The sequence below is a fragment of the Astatotilapia calliptera genome, chromosome 7 (assembly GCF_900246225.1).
Source record: "Astatotilapia calliptera chromosome 7, fAstCal1.2, whole genome shotgun sequence".
In the NCBI taxonomy this organism is placed as follows: domain Eukaryota; kingdom Metazoa; phylum Chordata; class Actinopteri; order Cichliformes; family Cichlidae; genus Astatotilapia; species Astatotilapia calliptera.
In genome coordinates, this window is record NC_039308.1 from 29,212,564 (window position 1) to 29,233,739 (window position 21,176).

Genomic DNA, 21,176 nt, shown 5'->3' on the forward strand with positions numbered 1-21,176 from the left:
AATCACGCTTTGACTATCCACATAAATATTTTTAGTCTCTCCTGCTAAAACTGTCAACTGCACCTGGAGACCTGGTGAATTGATTACTGCTGATTTACTTTTTTAAAATATTTATCTATTTACTTATTGTTGAAGGCTGCACTTTTTGTTTTTAGTGTTATTAATGATGGTTTGTTCTTAGTGATTCTGAAATTGTTTAAAGAAAAACTGCTGAATTGGAAAAGTTCAGCTGGTGTCAAAGTCTGGAAGAAGGATACAATTAGAGAAAAAGGTTTATGTGTTTGTGTAAAGAAACAAAAACTCCAGGAGAGACTGAAATAGGGAGAGAATCAGGGGAGCAAACAAGAAGAGGTAGAGTGAGTGATGGGTACAAAGTGTGTACTTGTCTTAAAGGGGCTGTTTCACATGATAACATGTTCTGCAGCATTGCCACCAGCAACCCACTACCCCATCCTCCTTGTCCCCATGGCAAACACACACACACACACACACACACACACACACACACACACACACACACACACACACACACACACACACACACACACACACACACACACACACACACCTGTTATCTCTGCCTTCCCACCACCCAACCAGGCAGGCAGACAAGATTTCTGAAAATAAATAAATAACCTTCAAGAACAACAAGTTATACCGAATTCAGTTCAGTTCATCTATACCAGAAAATATTAGGAGACCGGATATCTGACAACATTTTTTAATGAACTGAAAACTAAAGGATGAAGGTAGGAAGAATAACAGTTCTGATAGGATTTATTTATGCTGCACAATTCAAGCTTTTTCATATTGTAAAGTGGACAGATGAATCCTGGCCAACAATGTTTACTGAGCAGTTGATTAAAACAGGATTTACATAGTAAGGCCATAACTTTTATTTCCGTTTCATCATTATTAAGCAAAGAGATTTTCGTTTGTTTTTATTTTAATGATATTGCAGTTCTTAATGACCAGGCATGTGCTTTGTGCTGTGTAGTGCACTGATCATCACTTTTAGTAGTATATATTAGATGTGTTAGCTTACTTAAAAAAAATCTAATAATAAATCCTCGGATGAGGTTTTTTTGTTTTTTCGAAACACTAAACCCTGCTGTACAGTAGAAATCTGCTATAAAACTTTGCAGTAATATACATCACTTAAATAAATTTGTTATTCAAATGTTGCTGCTCAACATTAGTTATACTACCTAGTTTAACCACTTTACTGTATTGGCTAAATTGTGTAGTAAGCAGTATTGCGGTAAACTTTGCAAAGATGGACGTTGCTGAACTAATGCAGTGGTATCTACAGTCGGCACTACTTTAGGTCCTGGGTAGCAGACATTATAATCAAGAGATATGGTACTGAAAGAATCCTCAAGAAATTTATGGGGGAATTTTGCAACAGTAAAGACTGTGGTACAATATATATCTTTCAAGGCTGAAAGATTTAAAACCATATTTGTGCAACGTCAGCCAACTTTTAAGTGATTTTTATCAGATTTAACTGGATATGTTCTGTAGTTTTTATGTCCCCTTGACCATTAAAATGAAAGTTAATTGAAAGAGTGCTTCAAAATAACTGCCCAAATAAGTGTCCAGAAGAGTAACAAGACTTGCTTCCTGAAGGAGTCATCAATTTGATAAAGTTCTTTAGTAACAGTTGGCTAAATCCACCTTTATACTGATTGGAAAGCAGCCACGATATCACTCATCTAGCATCTGCTGTATTCCAGAATGTAGTGAGCTAAATCCACAAAGAGCAGTAAAATACAGCAGCAACATAGGTCAGCTGGATTTGCTACACCCCACAACAGACATTATTATCTAAAATTATTTCATTTCTGATTCATTTCACCTGCTTCCCACTACACCAGAACTTAGGGTTCTTTCACCTGCTCTATCCCACTTTAACCCTTGGCTATATTATTCAAGTCACACAATAATTGTAATTTATTAACAGGAGCTCCGATTATCTTTTATTTTTTCCAATGCTCAACATTTCACTTTTTCAAAACCACAAAATAGAAATTTTAGGGCTGAACCTCTTCACTCGTATCCATTATCTATGATTCGGCAGACTGTAATGGAGTTTGTTGTAGCTTTTATACTGGACACTAGACCACTTCATCAGAAGCATGACGTGGCTGCGGTAACAGCCGTTTTACAGCGCAGCAGATTTGGCTGATGTGCATGGCAAGTTAAATTACCATGAAGTGGAGCTAGAGTGTTTTTGTGTGTGTATCTGTGAGTGTGTCTAGCAGAATGTGAGAAGCGTGTAATAGGCTCACCTGTCTCTGCCTGCAGACTGATGGGCAGGTGGAGAAAATGAAAGCCAGATGGGAGGAAGAAGCGGTGGAGAAGGGTGGGTAGGGGGTAGATAAGACTGCAAAGACAGGATATGGTGTGGATGCATTCATATTTTATATTTTTACAAAATGGTAATGTGTCGCCTGCTTCAAACTGGAAGTGCAGTTTTAGAGTCTCTTTGGTGGGGTTTGCTAGTATTTTTAGCCGGATGTTCTACTTTTCAACAGTAATGTTTCAAATCTTTCTTTTAGATAGAGCTCACTTTTGACTGACATTGACTGTTTTTATGTATGCTTTTTTTTGGGGGGGGGGGACTAGACTGCAAAGATAGGGATGACCTGATGATATTCTCAACCTCACCACAGATAATCACTCTTTAGAGGTTGTGACCACTTTGTCGTGTTCAAAAAGCTTAGGGAAAGGCAGGCCTAAATCCCCCCATTTTTAAATGACTGCTCAATCTCTTTAAAGATCAGATTCTCATATCCTGATGTCAAATCCTTAACAGTGCATTTTTAGTGTATGCAGTGACTAACTCCATGTTGTTTTTGACAGGGTGAAGAGGAGGAACGTGCTGACATTTTGCCCTGTCAGAAGTAAGTTTAATTCTTGTGTGTGTGTGTGTGTGTGTGTGTGCATGCTTTCTGTAGATCAAAACTCAAATCTGACTTGTTTTCTTGCCTTTATTTACAGTTTAGCTTTATGATGCATTGTGCTGATCGTGTTTTACAAAGTGCATTTAATGTTCACCACAAACAGGCAAAAAAGCTTGTTCCCCTCTTTGTTTTCCTGCCTAACCATGTCAGTAGTGAGATTGCATCATCTCGTAAATCTGTCGTGGTGACACATGAAACTTACATCACACCACTTTGACGATGATGGTTTTGACAGTGAGCATTCAAGATTAAATCAGTCAATGTGAGTCCCATGTGGTAAAAAATAATGTAAGTGTGAATATACACCTTCAGGTACTTGATGAGATGATGAATATGACATTTTTTGGCTCTCAAGAAAAAAAATATTTGAAAAAAAAAAAGTAATAAGCGATCCCAGTAGCTCTACTCTTTGAAAAGCTCTGGTCTGCCAGTATGGTGGTCTCTCCTTCTCTGTCAGTAGCATGTCTTCAGCTGTATCTGGTTGCTGTGGTGACATGTGTGTGTCAGCGGTAGGATGTGTGATGTGCTTGTGTGTGCGTGCGCATGGAGCGGCGGGTGTTGAAAGGACTCTGTAGAGGCAGAGTTCCCCTGTCCAGAAATTCCAGCAACACATACATGTCAGTGATCAGATACAGAAACTGTAGGTATGCAGACACTGCACACCTGCATGTATGTACACACATATATACAAGAAATACACAGACAGCACGGACACACACGTCGACAGATATCCAGATTCCATTCAGGCCAATGCCATGCATTCATACTGACAGCTAAGGACTATAAGGTTACACAGGGAAATCCGTGCCTGGAGCAATGCTTTGAACACTAATAGTATTTGTGCACACTTTTCTTCAGTCACAGAGACTTGGAACTAAAAATGTAATGTCATTGAATTAAAGTAAAGAAATGTGAGCATTCTTATTTTGTCAGAATTGTCTTAATGTCTCATAAGTGACAGATAATATTATATTGAAAATTAGCAAATGTAAATTGCTACTCATTCAGTAGCTGCAGTGAAAATGTTGTTGAAGGGCCCTTATTTAAGGACGACTTGACTATAGCTGATGAGAGAGCAGAAAGAATTGGAGATTTGCTTTCCCCAGCCACAGCTCTTTTGTGTAGGTCTTGGGATTTGAACCGAGGACACAAGCCCACACAAGCTTTACTCTTGATAAACAGGTGTAAGGCAATCCAGTTACTCAGAGACTCTCTTTTCGGCATAACTGTAATTGAGTTCAAGTTCAAGAATTAATTCTCCCTTCTGGGACATTTGGCTTGCAGCAAGCCATATCTCATGCAGGATAATCACAATAAACAAAGAGCAGTGAATATTCAGGAGACTGAGACACAGGAGACCGGAAGGTGCGTTACAGGTAAGGTTGATAATGGGAATGGAGATACAGTTGTATTTTTTTTTTCGATAACTTGAAAACTTTCAATAAAGTGGGATGACTCCGCTCTGAGCATGTAATCCATTTATTCCATGCTATGTAGGTATTGTTATAGAATATTTTACTTTGAGCATTTATTAGTTTGGAGGCATGAAGGAAAGCTAATGAATTCATGTTACGATTTTTAGACAATGCTTCTCAGTTAGCTTGACTTGAAAGCTTGAAAAAAATAGGGGGGGGGGGTAATATTTTTTTTAATTTAAATATTTTGGACATGACAAGGATTTGCTTTGGTTGCTATGCTTTGTTACATCTTCACATCAGCTGTTTTCAATATTTTGTTGGAACAGTTCAAAAAAACCTTTAAAGTCCATTTATTTTCCCCGTTAAATGTCACATTTGTGGTTCCCTGTTCATTTTTCATTCGGTGAGTAACATGAGAGTTGTCTTTTTCAGATGAAAAGGGATGGCCTAGTGAAAATATATTTACATGATGGAGGTTATAACCTTTTCGAAGTTGAAATGTCACATTCCCTCTTCCTGTCTTGATAATGCTCTCTGGTCTCTTACTTTTGTGTTCAGAAACAAATGTAACTTTTACATTTGCTTGTATTTTGTAGCTTTATACACACTTTATGCAAGTTTTTGGCCATTTTCCCACTGAATGCATCTAATTTGGTTATATTGCTAAGGGGGAGTTGTCCTTCTGAAGAAATATATCTACTCAAACAGCCCACCCTTCTTTTATATTATGATGGATATCAAATACTAACTGGAAGAAACACACAAGTCTACTGCATAGTTATTGATGCTGTATTCAAAAAAGGCCTTCATGATGTACTATACACATGAGACATTGTCCACAAAACCCAGTTCTTTCATCTTTCTCTCTCTGCAAATGATTCCATTGACATGTAGGTTGGCAAATTCCTCTACACTTACGCAAGTGCATCTACCTCCTTCTGTTTAGTGCATCAGTGTGTAGGGGTGATCTGTAACGTGGGAGTGTGTTTTCATCACTGCGGGTCGTCTGGTCGTCAGAATCCCATTTACTCAGATACATGCATGTATGCGCACGCACATACACAATCAGTCTTTCCACGTGTTTGTTGTACATAGTTGAAAAGCACACTTTTTTTTAGATCATTTCAACATTGATTTATCTACAATGTACCATGTACAGCTCCCAGATTTTTTTGCAAATGCATTTTAGCATAAAATTGACTTTGAAATTGACTTTTAGGTTTTGCAGTTGTGAGGAGGGATTTTTGAAATTATTTTTATGTCGCCTTTTTTTGTATCTTTGTGTGTTTGTGCACATCTGTGTGTGCGTGTTACCTAAGAGCCTGCTCTGTCCTAATGGATTCAAAATGACCTGAGAGCTCTTTTTAGTTCTCTCATTATGTCAAGCATCAAGAAGTGTGTTTGTTCCTTTTTAGAATAGCTAATACACTTTCATTTAGCCCACAGCAGTGCTTAATAACGTTCATTAGTTACCACTGGGTACAGGGAGATGTCACTGAGTTTTTTCAGTGTTTTAACCCAGTTTTCAGGGGGAAAAAAAGCTAGAGGAGGCTATAGAGTACACTGCAAATCTCTGTAAGCAAATTTAAAAAAATGTATCTTTAATAAGTGTAAAAAAAAAACAATTTTAATGGGAATTTAAATTACATTATATATTTGTTGTTGTTGTTTTTTTGTTTTTGTTTCATAGTGTCATTCTTATAGTGTAACTATAAATGACCCTTTACCCATTACCTTATGGCTTAACCTACTTACTCTTTATTTTTAATTCTTGCAATATCACTGGCTCTGACCTATCACTGTTGACATGGGAATGATACGGAATAAGAAATACCAATATAACAATAAGGAGTAATCCCAATTTAAATCACATTATAATGATTGTAACACATCTTTGTAAATTCCCTGTAGGTGAGTGGACCAGTCTGACTGGAAAGTTTGCATAAACTCAGGGCACTGAGTCCCAACATGTATAAGGCATCGAGAAATATTTTATACAAGTTCCACAATCATATATATTATCAATTGATCACTGAATGGGGACCTTATGACTATGTTCACCATGCATGCGTTTATTAACATATGTTTATTTAGTTTGTGCACATTCTACATTTGTTACACTACATATTTTAACAGTCAGTGCAAATTTTGCATCTTCCCAGTGCAGTTGACTGGCTGCTGATTAATGAGAAGTTATCAAAAGCCACTAAACAAAGTCTAGAAAATAGAGCACCAGAACGCAATGTGGGGATAAGAAAAAAACAATTTGGGTGAGCATCATCATGTCATGAGACATGATTGTCATCAATATTGTTCTGGTAAATTTTCTAGTTTACTATATCCTTTCATTAAAATATTGTACCATGCATTTAAATATTTTATCATGTATGCAGTATATATTATGTATGTATATTTGTGGCGTTCAACAGGATTAGTTGATGACATTAGGAATCCCATGAGGTGTGTAATATTGTAATAAGTCGCAAACCTTTAATTTTACTCAATAAAAAAATGTTCAATTAGCCAACATTATGAGTCAAAGATGTTATTGACCAAACACATGCAAACCCATATGGAAAAGAAATAGAAAAAACTTATAAAAGACTTGCATAAGATGTGGCCTACTTCATATAGTGAATCATATAAGGCTTACATGATTTACTCATGAAAGTGGCCACTTTCTCATTACTTTCATATATTTATTTAGTAAGTATCCAAAACATACAAGTTTCATTTATAGAATTTTTCAAGGGATCTTTTATCTGTTTTCACTCTTAAGATAAGATAAGATAAGATAAGATAAGATAAGACTTTATTGATCCCACAACGGGGAAATTTTTGCGTCACCTCAGCTCAGGTACAGATATCACAAGAAAATACAAAAATACAAATAAGTACAATCAATGAAAAAAAGTAAGATACACTATATACAATGGTAGCACACACAGTATGTGACTATGGATATAGTTGGAAATATTGAAGCCATAAACTATATAGCTTGATATAGCTATTGTACCACTACTATTCCTATTTATAGACATGTACACACACACATGTACACACTAAATATACATACGTATACATATACATACATATATACCTGCACATGTCCATACACATGGAAGGTCCATTATGCATGACCTTGTATGCTTTTCATACAAGTTTCATGCAAGACAGATACAAACTTTATAAGATTTATATATATCTTTTCCATATGGGAGGGTTTGCTTAGAATACGGAATAATACTAATATAATTATTTATTATATATAAAAGCAGTGGTTTTTCAGTGTAGACATTGAATTTAATGTGATTTGAACAAAATTATGTTGCAGATACAAATTTTGGTGACTGTCAAATTATACACAGGCATGTTGAATGTGACAGGTGAAACAAACATTTTCAGAGATGAATAATTAAAAAATGAAAAGAATTTGAATTAATGATAGGTGATGTTTTTTGTGCAAATTTTCATTGAAATTTACCACCTGTTGGATACATACGACAAATATTTATGCCATAATCATAGTAAGATTATGACTTGCAGTGATTAAATGTTGCACATTGACAAGGCAAAAATTTTAAGGTCTGTGCCACTTGCCATGCTTTTGACCTAGAAATGCTGACAAGGGAGTGATAGGCCAAAGAATTGTATTAACCCAGCCGTGTCCTTACCATTGCTGACAAGAATTTTATTTCTTGCCGTGCTGCTGCGTTAGACAGCTCTGAGTGGAGTGGGCTAACACTAGTGAGAGCAGTATGTCTGCTCTGTAGGATGTGATTGCTGACAAGTGAGTTTTCTTTGGTCTTAAACAATGCTGAGCAGGGATGGGTAAGGCAAGGAATAGAAACAAGTTAGCTATATCATTTCTACATGTTGACAAGGAACAGCTCTGAAATGTGCTAGTCTGCCTGCCCTTGCATCGCTGACACGACACTGGATGTTTGTTGACGAGCTGTTTGCTACTCCCCGCCCATGTCAGCATGGCTAAGGCCACATACACATCTGCCGCCTGAGAAACTTGAGCCCATCTTTCCAGCAGATATTGTTAGTGTCTGCTTGTGTATGCCCATTGACAGGGATTAGCAGCGATGTGTGAGCATAGCTCCTTGGGATGGTCTTGCTTGCTGTTGCAGGTCAATGCATGTGTGTTCTAATGTCCGTCAGTGTTAGTGTGTGATTGTGTGCATGAGTGTTTGCCAGACAGTGGGGGGTTAGGCCTGGATTGCAATAACAATGGAGAGGAATTTAAATGAGAAAAAAAAAGGGGAGGGGGGGGGGGTCAGGGAACGTTTGCAAGGAGGATGGAAAAAGCTTTGGCACTATTGTTATTCTGCCCCTTTGTCATTCTGCTTCTCCATCTCTCTATTACACATCTCTTGGTCTCTGTTCCTCACACTCCAGACTCCCAGATGTCTCATATAAGTCACTCTGTCAGCTCTTGATTTGATCCCAAACTTATTACTGTTTTTGTGATTTCACTAAACAAGTTTTGTGTTCTACCAATGCTTCCACTGTGTTGACAGAATGGGCTGATTAACTAATGATCTGCTCACTTTTGATACTACTCAGTGACTTACAGTTTTTTCTGTAGCACTGTTTGCCATCCATTGTGTTTCCTTTTCAGCAACACAAAAAGGTAATGGATTTCAGAGTTACACGATGCATGGCAGAGAAGTTGTTAGTCCCAGCAGCTGGTTAAATCCCCAACCCCAGGTGTTGGGGATTTACGTTTGCCCTCAGTTGATGTAGCACTTTCCCCCTGCCATAACATGGCTGCATAGGTCTACAGAGACACAGTAAAGTAAGAAAAGAGACAGCGATAACTTCCATACAGACGAGACAGCAGTCTGATTCCTTTTCTGACATGCAGCTGTCACAAAAATAAAAGACAAGCAATAAAAAAAATGCATTGAAGAAGTAGGGCTTTTCACATGACAGCTAAAACGTCTTACTGGGAGACATCAAGAATCTGGAACTTGCTGTCTAAAAGTTGCCGAGGGCTGGTATCAGTATAGCCACACAAAAAATAAAGACTGGCAAGACTTGTTTCGTACTTTATTATGAACTGGCTTAATGTGACCTCTCTACTTCAACACTGTGATTTCATATTCTGCTTATATATGATCAACTTGGGTACAAAATCGAGTTTTTTCCAGGACAAGCGAGTTGGAGTGACACGGACAATCGTGTAACATTTCAGGCCAACTCCAGATGGCTTTTGTACTGCAGTCCAGTTTAGTCAATTTGCTAATGCAATCTTGTACTACATATCCAAGCTTAATACACGTTCAGAATTTGTGCGACTCGGTGTGTCTGTCATATACACAGGCATACTTGCTTTCTATCCACATCTCTGTACACGCCGCCCCCACACACCCACCACCCCCACCCCTTTGCTCTGTTGCGGCTCTAATTGCGATCAATTAGGAAACTTCAGAAGGCTGAAATAGGAGCTGTGACAAGGGGCATCCGCTGAGCTGGCAGCGAGAGAGAGAGAGAGAGAGAGGCAGGGAGGGAAAGAGAAATGAGAAGAACGAGAATGAGTGGAGGAGGAGAGGGAAAACGGTGATATAGGAGTGGAAAGAGGCTGCGGAGGGGGGCAGGAGAGCGGAGTCCAAGTTGGTGTCGAGAGATGAGCTAATGGTAATGGCGTGATTGATGTGGCCACAGCAGCTGAAAGTCACATCGTTTTTCATGCCAGGTATTGATTCCTGACAACCTCTTGTTAGCTTTGGGGCGCAGCAGATTGGGCATGGCACAAACAGCGCCATGGTAGGGGTTTTATTCCCATCTGAAATGTATGCTGTTATACTGCTGAAAGGTGCTTTGAACAAAAGCATCTTACTCTAAATTCGGAGCATGTCAGCTGTAAAAAAAAAGACAGAGCTGCAAACTGATTTTAGTAAGGAGTTGTACTGCTGAGCATAAAATTCTGTTTTATATTTTGATTTTAATTCATGAGATTTTACATAAATAAAGGATGTGCAGGTCACGTTAGCATTACAAGTCTGTTGCTTCATATAACAGAAATATGAAATATCTACCATTATGTGTCTGGCTTTGAGAAAAGGTTTAGGCGTGTAAAGGAAATTCAAAATGTCAACACATTGGCAGTACAACTTGCAAATGTACACTGAGCTGGAGGCATTTTGGTGACAGGCTTGTGTTCAGTCACTGCAAAAGCAATCTGAGAACCCATCAGCTATATGTAGATATCTATTTGTAGAAATTTCTGCCAAAGTGACTCATGGTTAACAGTGATATTGCATTTTTAGTCCGTATATTTACCTAAAAGAAATAAAAAGTGAAAAGGTTGCATAATTATTCTGTGCATCTTGTAATTCGGTGCCTGCATCCATAACTTTCCCCCCTTTCATTAGGCAAATAAATTGATAATTTGCTTGTCACTACACTTGTATTTTTGACAGCATTCGGATATGGGAAAAATGAAGTGCCTCTTTGCAACTTAAGCTCTTCAGAACAGCAATTCTCTTCAAGACCGTCAGGACAAAGGCAGCTGATCAAACAGAAACTGAAGTCTCAACCTTGCCTTTTTCTGATTCTCACTGTGTTTGCATATGCAATACAGACTGGGCCCTAAACATCATCTCCAAGACATTTTGGCTTGAACAGTCTTACAGAAAAACAAGGAACTTCCAGTACGAGTCAAGTATTCCGCCCCCCCCCCCCCCCCGCCCCCCCCCCCCCCCCCCCCAGGGCAAAGCTTATAAATAGCATTATTATCCGGAAATTTTCCTTCACAGAGGCTACAGCGTACTGGTTGCCTTTAGCTTTCTGAGGCAACAGCTGAAGAATGTTTCGACCACAGCGATTCTACACGAATCATGTTATTTCACGCAGAGCTTGACTTGTAGATAAAAACAAGCTTGTTGTGAATACACTGAATGGTAATTTTTGAACAGTTTATATCACAAATATCATACTTTGTTTCTAGCCTTGAGCGTGTTAAGTGTTTCCAATCTTGATTATTTTTTTTCTTTTGTAAAAACAGAAAAAGATGTTCTTGATACATATACTAGAAGCTGAGAGCCACTGGTGTCTTGTTTAGCTGGATTGCCTTGGGGTATGCAGAGCCTTTTATCTTGTCAACCTAATGTATGTGTGTGCATGTGTGTAGGACAGGAAGAGAGAGAGAGAGAACAAGAGAGAGAGAGAGAGCAAGTGAGGAGATAGGCGGATCAATACTAAGCCGTCAGGAGGTCTGCTACTCCCAGAGAGAGAGGGAACAGGACACCCAGCTGAGAGTGGAGAGGGTGAAAGTAATAGACTGAGAGAGACAAAGAGTGAAGAGGAGGAAGGGGTGAAGTAAGAGTGGAGAAGGAAAAGATGGGGGCGAGATGGATGGACAGTGGAAAAGCAACAGGGAAAAGGACACGGGGATGGAAATAGGAAGGGAGAATAGATGTGGCCGGTGATAAATGAACAGATAGAAGGGACAGGAAGAACATGGGGAGAAGAATAATGTAGCTGAAAACCAGAAGAATGTGATGGAAAAGGGGTGAGGAAAAGGGCAAGTGCAGGGTTACAGTGTAAGTTACTGTTGACCCTGAAGTGCAAAACACACCGACATTTCAGAAAACTAAACTAAACACTTTGACACAGACAGCAACTGAGTATTTGTCATTGTGTTTTTGATTTGTTCTTGTTTCGAGGCTCTTTTATGTTGAACAGGTGTCCGTTTGTCTGTAAGGAACTAAGTAAAATTTAGTTACAAAAAGGGCTCTTGTTTTTAAAAAAAAATCAAATTAGGTTATTTGTGTATTTTTGAAACTCGATCTTTGAATAATATAAAAGTACACACCCCACCGCCGACACACACACACACACACACACACACACACGCACACGCGCACACACACACACACACACACACACACACACACACACACACACACACACACACACACACACACAAAAGATGTGATTTACAGAGATACAAGAAAAAAACAAATATTCATGTTGTGTTACAGATGTAGGGGCTCAAGAGTTGGGAGTTCGGCTTGTAATCGGAAGGTTGCCGGTTCGAGCCCCGGCTTAGACAGTCTCGGTCGTTGTGTCCTTGGGCAAGACACTTCACCTGCCGCCTACTGGTGTTGGCCAGAAGGGCCGATGGCGCGATATGGCAGCCTCGCTTCTGTCAGTCTGCCCCAGGGCAGCTGTGGCTACAACTCCACCAGTGTATGAATGTGTGTGTGAATGGGTGGATGACTGGGTGTGTAAAGCGCTTTGGGGTCCCTAGGGGGGACTAGTAAAAACGCTATACAAATACAGGCCATTTACCATTTACCATGTACAAGGGAAAAAAGTATGTACACAACAAGAGTATATTACTTGTATCTCTGTAAATCAACATCTGCTGGGATTTAAACCTTAAACTGTGACAGTGTGAGGGGTCATGCACGAGCTTCTCGTTATCCAAATTATTAAAAAAAAAGACTTGGTATTTTTAACATGCGTTTGATGCATAATTAAAGTGAAAATAAACATCAAATAAGGAAGGAAGTGAAACTGTAATGCATAAGAGCTAAAAGGTTCGACTTGACACTCATAATGAATATTTAAACCCTGGTGACCGTAACTCTTTAAATGATTCATTGTTCTCCCACATATCTATTTTTAGATCCTTTGTCTTAAAAAAAAAAATCCTGTTTCAACTCTTCATGTTCTTCTCTTTCTTCTTCTGACACATTTTTTCAGCTGCTGGTTTCATACTTTTTAAAAAGATGTCAACCATGACAGATAGCAATGACTTATTAGCCTGCCAGTTGCGAATAGAAAGAAAGACAGAAAGAAATGAAGAAAGAGAAAAGACAGGAAAAATCATCTGCAAATTATCTGTGAATATCATCAGCTGTAATTATCTATCCGCAGTGTATTTCAGCTAGTGATGATTAAAATTCTTAATGGGCTCCGGGAATAGTATTATTTAATGTAGGGGAGTACAATTGGGAATAATACACCATTATTACAAAATGAATTCGGCATGAAGAATTTCAATTGACTTTTGTTATACTTGGGCCAATAATGACCCAGGTTTCTTAATGAAAGAAATGACTGTGAGGCATAACACAGTTTTTTTTTAAATGAAGTAAAGGAACGTAATGAAACGTCTCCTCCTCACTATTGCTTTATCTGGTTTGTAACAAGCATGAAAGCAAAATGAGCATTTTATGCTTTAATATAGAATTTCAAAGGAGTCTGTATTGCTAATCAGGAGGTCAGGACAGTGGAGGAGATTACAATCAAAGATGAATTGTAAAATTGCCACATTATAGGTACAGGTAAGGATGGGTATTAAGTGATTGCGCATGGGTGGGCTTTGTTTAACTTATTGCATACTTGCAATGTAATATATGGGGAGACCCAAATAGTAAAAGACCCCAAAACGTTGTAAATCTGTGCATTTTCATGAGTTTTGATGCTAAACTGCAAGAAGATTAATGATTCCTTCATAAGCTAGGTTATCTAATATTAGACATATTCAATGATGAAGACCAACAGCCTCGTTTATAAGACAATATGCCTTTCTAACCTGCATCTCTCTTTCTATCTGAAGGTTAGGGCTCACAGGGGAGGAAAGGGATCAGGTTACACTAATGCATCATGGCTGCTGGAGGACACACACGCACACGCCTCGTCACACTCTGTCTCACCTTATCTCTCTTTCTCTTTCTCTCACGCACACACCCTTGTGTGCTGATACCCTTGTACAGGTTTAAAGCATGGCCGTGGCCTTGTGTTATTGCAAGCTGCAAGCACTCTGCCGTCTGTCTCAGGGTAAATCACTTGTCTCTAAAAATAAACTGAAGTCATATACGATCAAAAGAGGCCTGGTGGAGGTTAAACAGTGGCAGATCAGTTTATTTCAACATAAGCTCGTGTTAATAAGATTAAACTTACATTATGGAAAAACCTGAGATACAGCTTTGTACTTGTGATTTCACTCTGTGTTCAAGTGCTCATTCCTAATCTGGACAAATTGTTTTTGTTGGAAAGGAATTTCATGTCACACATCAGAGAAAAAATGGTCACTGCCATCCTGTAACTTTTTCAGTTCAATTCAATTGTATTTATACAGCCCCAAATCACAGCAACAGTCGCCTCAACGTGCTTTATATTATAAGGTGGACCCTACAATAACATAGAGAAAAATCCAACAATCATACGACCACCTATGAGCAAGCACTTTGGCGACAGTGGGAAGGAAAACCCCCCTTTTAACAGGAAGAAACCTCCAGCAGAACCAGGGAGGGGCGGTCATCTGCCGCGACCGGTTGGGGTGAGAGAAGGAAGACGAGATAAAGGATAACTGTCAACTTATTTGGTGATGGTCATATGATTGTTGGGTTTTTCTCTTTTTTTTATTTTTTTTTTGGTAGGGTCTAACTTGCAATATAAAGCATCTTGAGGCGACTGTTGTTGTGATTTGGTGCTGTATAAATAAAATTGAATTGAACTGAATTGATGGGGCGATGTCAGTCAACAAGGCTCCATATTAGCAAGTATCAGAATCAGAATCGCGTTTATTGGCCATGTATATGCACAGACACATACAGGGAATTTGATTCTGGTGACTCTCAAGCACAGCAATGTAAATCACAACAATATGTAAACAGCACAATACACACACACACACACACACACACACACACACACACACACACACACACACACACACACACACGTGTGTATATATACATGTACACATGCATACACATACATACACAAAGCTGTGCAAACCAACCATAAATGACAGAAATGAAATTAAGCATAGCATGAATGTATAAATGAAGTATAGATGTTCAGCTAATATATCAACTCTAAAGTACACGTTTTACACATCTTAAATTTATCAAAATGATTTTTACCTCTGTATTCCCCAATACATTATGATAATATTACTGAAATTATTAGTTCACAGTTATTTTTAGAGTTATTGACTTATAATTTTACAGGCTCTAATATAACTCCCCAGAATTTATTGGAATGAAAAGACAAAACATGCTGACCCCATATGTTCTTTATCTGCAAGTATGACGCATTTACAGCCAACAAATTGTTTATATTATATTTGTGACTTGTGTACAACTCTTGAGAAAAGCCAGCAGTTCATGTGGAGATCCAAAAAGTGCCTCTGGATTAGCAGAATGGGGTGGTGTTTCTGTTTTTAAGAAGCAGGACCAGAGGGGTGTGCTCCAATTACATGGGGATAACACTGCTCAGCCTCCCTGAGAAGATCTATGCCAGGATACTTACAGGACAGTCCTGTTAGTCAAACCTTGGATTCAGAAGGAAAACATTGTGGTTTATGTCAGGGTCTTGGAATGCTGGACCAGTGCTTTATCTTGTTGAGGATATTTGAGGATGCGTGGGAGTTTGCTCAACCAGTCTACATGTGTTTTGTGAACTTGGAGAAAACATTCTGTCATGGGAGACCCTGTGCGCGCGTGTGTGTGTGTGCGTGTGTGTGCGTGTGCGTGTGCGTGTGCGTGTGTGTGTGTGTGTGTGTGTGTGTGTGTGTGTGTGTGTGTGTGTGTGTGTGTGTGTGTTTGAGCAGAGACTTTGGGGGGAAAAGGGTATCTGGGCCGTTCAGACCCTGTAAAACTGCTGTGGGAGACTGATCTATATTGCAGGTAATAAGTCAGACCTGTCGATCCCATATGGGGCTTAGTGTGTCTGACTAAAATGCCTCTTGTGTGGTGAGATGTTCCTCAACAAGGAACCTAGAGGACACCCTGGGACAGACTGGAAAGATTGTATTTCTTAGCTGGTTTGGGAACCCCTTGGTGTCTCCCCAGGTGAGCTGGAGGATTTGGCCATGGGAGGGAAGTCTTAAACTACTGCCCCCATGACCCAGCCCCAAAGAAGCAGCAGATGAATGGTGATTCATTCTTGGGTATTTGGTTTAGTGCTGCTGGTGGTTGATTTACCATAGTAATACTAAATTACCCTAAAGAGCTAAAGAACATATCACCACATTTGCAATACAGGATCATTTCAAACCAGGTTAATTTTGATATTTCAAATTAATGAAGTCAAATGTCATACTTTGAGGTCATACATTAGCCACGACATTGTGAGTAACAACTATTTGTGATACAGGGTGATGCCTACATTATTTGGTATGTATTTTTAAGTAGTGTAGTTTACACCTCACTTCTAGTTTTTGTACTATTGTTTGTGTTTTTTTTTTCAACGATTGCATTGCCATTTACCATAATAATACAAAACATATCATCTGTTTATAACATTGTGAAATTAAAAGTTTAGCTTTACTTTCAATCAGCAGTTCATTTGGATCAGAGGGAAAGAGTCAGTGTGTGTTAAAGGCCACCCCAAATTCAGCTTGCTAATAGTGCATTTCTTCTATCAGTAACGTATTCATCATCGTCCAATCCCCACTGTCGATCACTTTGTGCAACGGTTGCAGTTACCCACTGGGTCATGCAAATCGCCATGAGTGTGCGTTTGAAACTGCGTGTGCACCAGACTTAATCTCCTAATGTGGAGCCATCATTCATCCATTTAGCTGTACATTAGTTTGTTAGTCAATTACGCGCCCTTGTTGAGTCAACAGCTTGGCATTTCCATCATGTTGGTTCGTCTAAGCAAACAAACGAAGTACTCCCCTTGGACTTATGGAGATGTTACAAGAAGACTTTTCAGTATTCTTATTTTCATTTTTAGTATTAACACAATAATCCGTTTCACTATGAATTGGTCCGTCTCAGTGAAAGCACCTTGGTGTGAAGTCCATTTATAGTTCAAACACACTGGGAAACACTTTCACATTCTCATTCAGCTGGTAAAAACCTATAAATGACTTTCCATGAAATTTCCACTGGAACACTGGTCACTTCTTAATAGTAAAGGTCAACGGTGAAAGTGCAGAAGGATTATGTTCTCTCTGAATGTCATTCTTTCCCTTATATACATGTGCACACACATGCACAGACACACACACGCGCATTCTCTCTCACACACTCACACACTTTCGCTCTCTCTCCCAAGTCTAGTGATAGGGCCTTATTGTGTGAGCCAGAGGAAATGCAGACACAGCAGAGGACAAGCCATCCATTGATCTGAGTATAGACTCGTCTCGTTCTCAGCCTCTTTTCTCCCTTCTCTCGAGCTGCTACCCCGCACTGTCTCTGCCTTTCCAACCCATTGCAACCCCTTGTTTTTCTCTGCTCTTTGTGTTATCTGCACTCCACTGTCCTACACATATATATATTTTTGTCACCCTATGATCGACCACCCTCTGTGTCTCTATATTATCACCTTCTATCTGTAGGCCATTTCTACTGCTTTTGTAGCTACTTGCCTTCTTGGACTAACCATGCTTTCTCCCACACTCTTGTCTTTATTTCTTTTTATTCCAAAAATAATCTATCTCTTTGCTCTTCCCTTCACTCAGCTTCACCTTCTATATATATATATATATATATATATATATATATATATATATATATATATATATATATATATATATATATATATATATATATATATATATATATATATATATATTCCCACTAATCCTTATTTCCTCATGTTTCATTATTTTTTTAAGGTAATATTCAGGTGAAGTCTGCAAGTTAAAAAAGAAAACAAAAAACAAAACAGAAAGTAGTACACAAGAGGAGGAAATACAAAGTTAAATGCTTGACTGAGGAGGAAGTAAGGAAGTGGCAGAAATAGACAAAGAAAATGAGAAGAGGAATCTATCTGTGAAGAAAGGAAACATAACATGCTATGGAGATAAAGGAAGAACAATTAAAATAACGAAAGAAGTAGAAGAAAGGACAGAAGAAAGAACACCTGATGAGAAGCGGTAGTTCAAATGTCTTGGAGCTATGCCAGTAAAACCAAGCACAGAGAGAAACTGATGTACTGAACGCATCCACCCCCTTGCACACACATACACAGCACAGCCTCAGTAACGGCATAGCTCACGGCTAAAGTAACCCTCAAGTGACTGGTGAGCCTCAGAACTAGCTGCTCTTGAACGTCCCTTATCTCCTTCACCTCCCCTCTTCTTTCCTTTCCTCGCTGCTTCAGCAAATTCCCTCTTCACCTCGCTCCTTCACCTTCTCCCTCCCCTCTTCTTTCTCCGCACTGACACTCCTGTCTCCCTCCCTCCCTTCGGTCCTCCATCCTCCTTTCTGCTTCCTCTGTGCCTTGCTCCCTTCCTGCTGCACAGGCTTTTATATGATCCATGTGGACCTCCCTAATGACATGTGGAACTCTGTGTGTGCGATCGTGTGTCTGTGAGTATGCGTGTGTTAAAGGTGCTGACATGTGCATGTGTGTGTATCTGTGTATGTGTATTTGAAGTGCTGACATGTGCGTGTGTGATGGAGGTACTGATCGTAGTGTGGTTCTCCTACTGAAGTTTTGCCGACAGCTTTTTACTTTTGAAAAGGGCAGTGACGAGAGCTGGTGGGTAGTGAGTGGAGGGGGTGGGGAGGTAGTGAGGGCTCGATGGCTGTGGAAGACAAAGGTAGAAAAAAAAAGAAAGCAAGAAAAGATTGCAGGAGAAGTCAAGAAAGGAGCTAAGCTAATGTTGGGAGGCATGAAGGATCACAAATTGTTGAAAAGTGAACATGAGTAACTGCACTGCTGTCTCGTGTTCTCCTTTTTGTTTTTTCAGTGTCACGGCATTATGGCAAACAGCTCTTTGAAATGTGTTGCAGAAAGTTGAAATATTACAGGAAGAATAGTCTGAAACCAACAGGAAGAATGGGATGGGGTGAGGACGAGGAAAGGAAAGAAAAAGACAGAGGAAAATAGAGGGTGCAGGGTGCTCGGCATACATAAAGTGCTGGAAATATCATGTTTCCTCCTTTCAAGCCCGCAATGAGATGAGAGGACACCAAGAGAGACAGAGAAAGGAGAGGTGACAGGATTTTGTCACAGTGAAACGAGCTCTCTTGGAAGATGACAAGTTTTAAAGAGGACTGATTGGGGCTTTAAGCGTTTCTTAAGAACTCCCCTTGACTGAAAAGACTGACCACCTGCACACATGCTGGGAAGTGCTTCTCTAAAGTGATTCATGCAGCGTATTTTCAGTCACACTCAGCTTATGGCCAATGGTAGAATGCTGACATTTCATATTTGAGGAAACCAGTTTTTCACAATTACAGATTTAAAGATTGGTCCCTGAAACATTAATTACTGCCACATCACACTTAACAGAAGATATACATGTGAAATAAGAAATTACTAGGCAGAAATGATCAATTTCAGTGAAGTTGGAAAGAAAAAAAAAACAATTAAAAGATGTGCCAAAACTAAAAGCTTCTTCCAACTCTGATTCTAAACCCTGTGTTCTACAGTAGATTCAGAGTTCACACTGCAATAATTTAAATGTGTAACAGATAAATTTAAAACGAAATAAACTTTTAAAAAAATCATAGAGTGGGTCAAATGCACCTCTTTGACATGGTTTTTGTGCATACTTGTTTGACCGATTCAGTTTAGGTCAGCCGTGCATTTATAAACTTATGATTTTTACTGCTGAGTCTTAACATATGGTGAATTCCTTCCAACTCCCAGAAAAATAAGTGTAACATTTACAGCCCTGGGTTGACATTACATATAGTGTCAGTAAAGACCTACACGTTAACCGTAACCATGGTGACAGTAGTCCCACAAATTTAAGCTGAAATATATCAGTGGATTGTTGGATATAACTGTTGGATGCTGGAATTGAAATTTATTACATAAGCAGAATTGATTGACTTAGAAGAGATTAAAAATAAATTATTTTTAAGGACAATTAAATAGACATGCTTGTTTAATTAAATGAAAACATCCCTTTACCTTTGAATTCTATATTTTGCTATATATATTATAACTCAGTATTTTTATATATGTGAAGTATGTGGGGATTAAAGTGTTTTTGTGTCTGTTTTTGTTGTTGTTGTTTTTTTCTATTTTAGTTTTTACCAAAGTCAATACAAGGCTCATTTAACCATAAACCATATCTTGAAGTATAAAAAAGTGGACCATAGAAATATCACGCACAGTATATCTTCAATAAATTGTTAAAATGCCCATACAAAGATTTTATCTGATGAAGGTAGGAATATTTTCTGGATGATTTGTACTTTTTAAAAGTTGTATTTATTTATACTTAAAACAAAAGCAGACTTTGTTGGACAGATGAGCTGACCTCTAATGAAACTAAACCGATACCTCTGTGAAAGAGACATCTAAAACACGAAGCTTTGGTTTGGCTCAGAGCTTTTCAGTCAGTATTAATGAGGTAAGAAAAAAAATCCACGAAAGGCTGTATTGAAGTGGGAAGTGAATGTATAGGAGAGAGAAGAGGTATAGAGGGAAGCTTTCTCTTTGTCTTTTCAATCTTGCTTGAAATATCTTTCATAGACTTGTTCATTTATATCTTGAATGTGTTTCCATTATAGCTACCAGTTGGTATCTAAAGTAAAAAAGTAAGAAAATTAGAAACGTGACTGGACTGTAGTCAAGCGCTATAGGCAGCAGTATACCTGTGCTTTGCATTTTTCCAAATCCAGATGTTTTTCTCTTAAGCTTAAATGTGTTTTTGAATTGTGTTTTTCTTTTTTTTTCCCCACAATGCCTCATTTGCAGGGATACATAGCAGTCCTTCAGTGGCCTGATGAAACAAGCTCTATGTGTTTAAACTGTAGCATGTCTTTGAAGTGATACAGACATGTTTGAAAGATGAAAGGAAGAAAAGAGAACATATTGTAGACCAGTTGTCTACTGTTATAAACTTTTA

General features: G+C 38.7%; 1 protein-coding gene across 1 annotated transcript in view; it reads left to right on the plus strand.

Moving 5' to 3' along the window:
- The first annotated feature begins 2,622 nt into the window (after positions 1–2,622).
- cntfr (ciliary neurotrophic factor receptor) overlaps positions 2,623–21,176 on the plus strand; it is a 194,732-nt gene continuing 176,178 nt past the window's right edge. The window contains exon 1 of the mRNA XM_026174227.1: positions 2,623–2,906. The gene's annotated coding sequence lies outside the window, so the exon portion shown is untranslated. The remainder of the gene's footprint in view (positions 2,907–21,176) is intronic.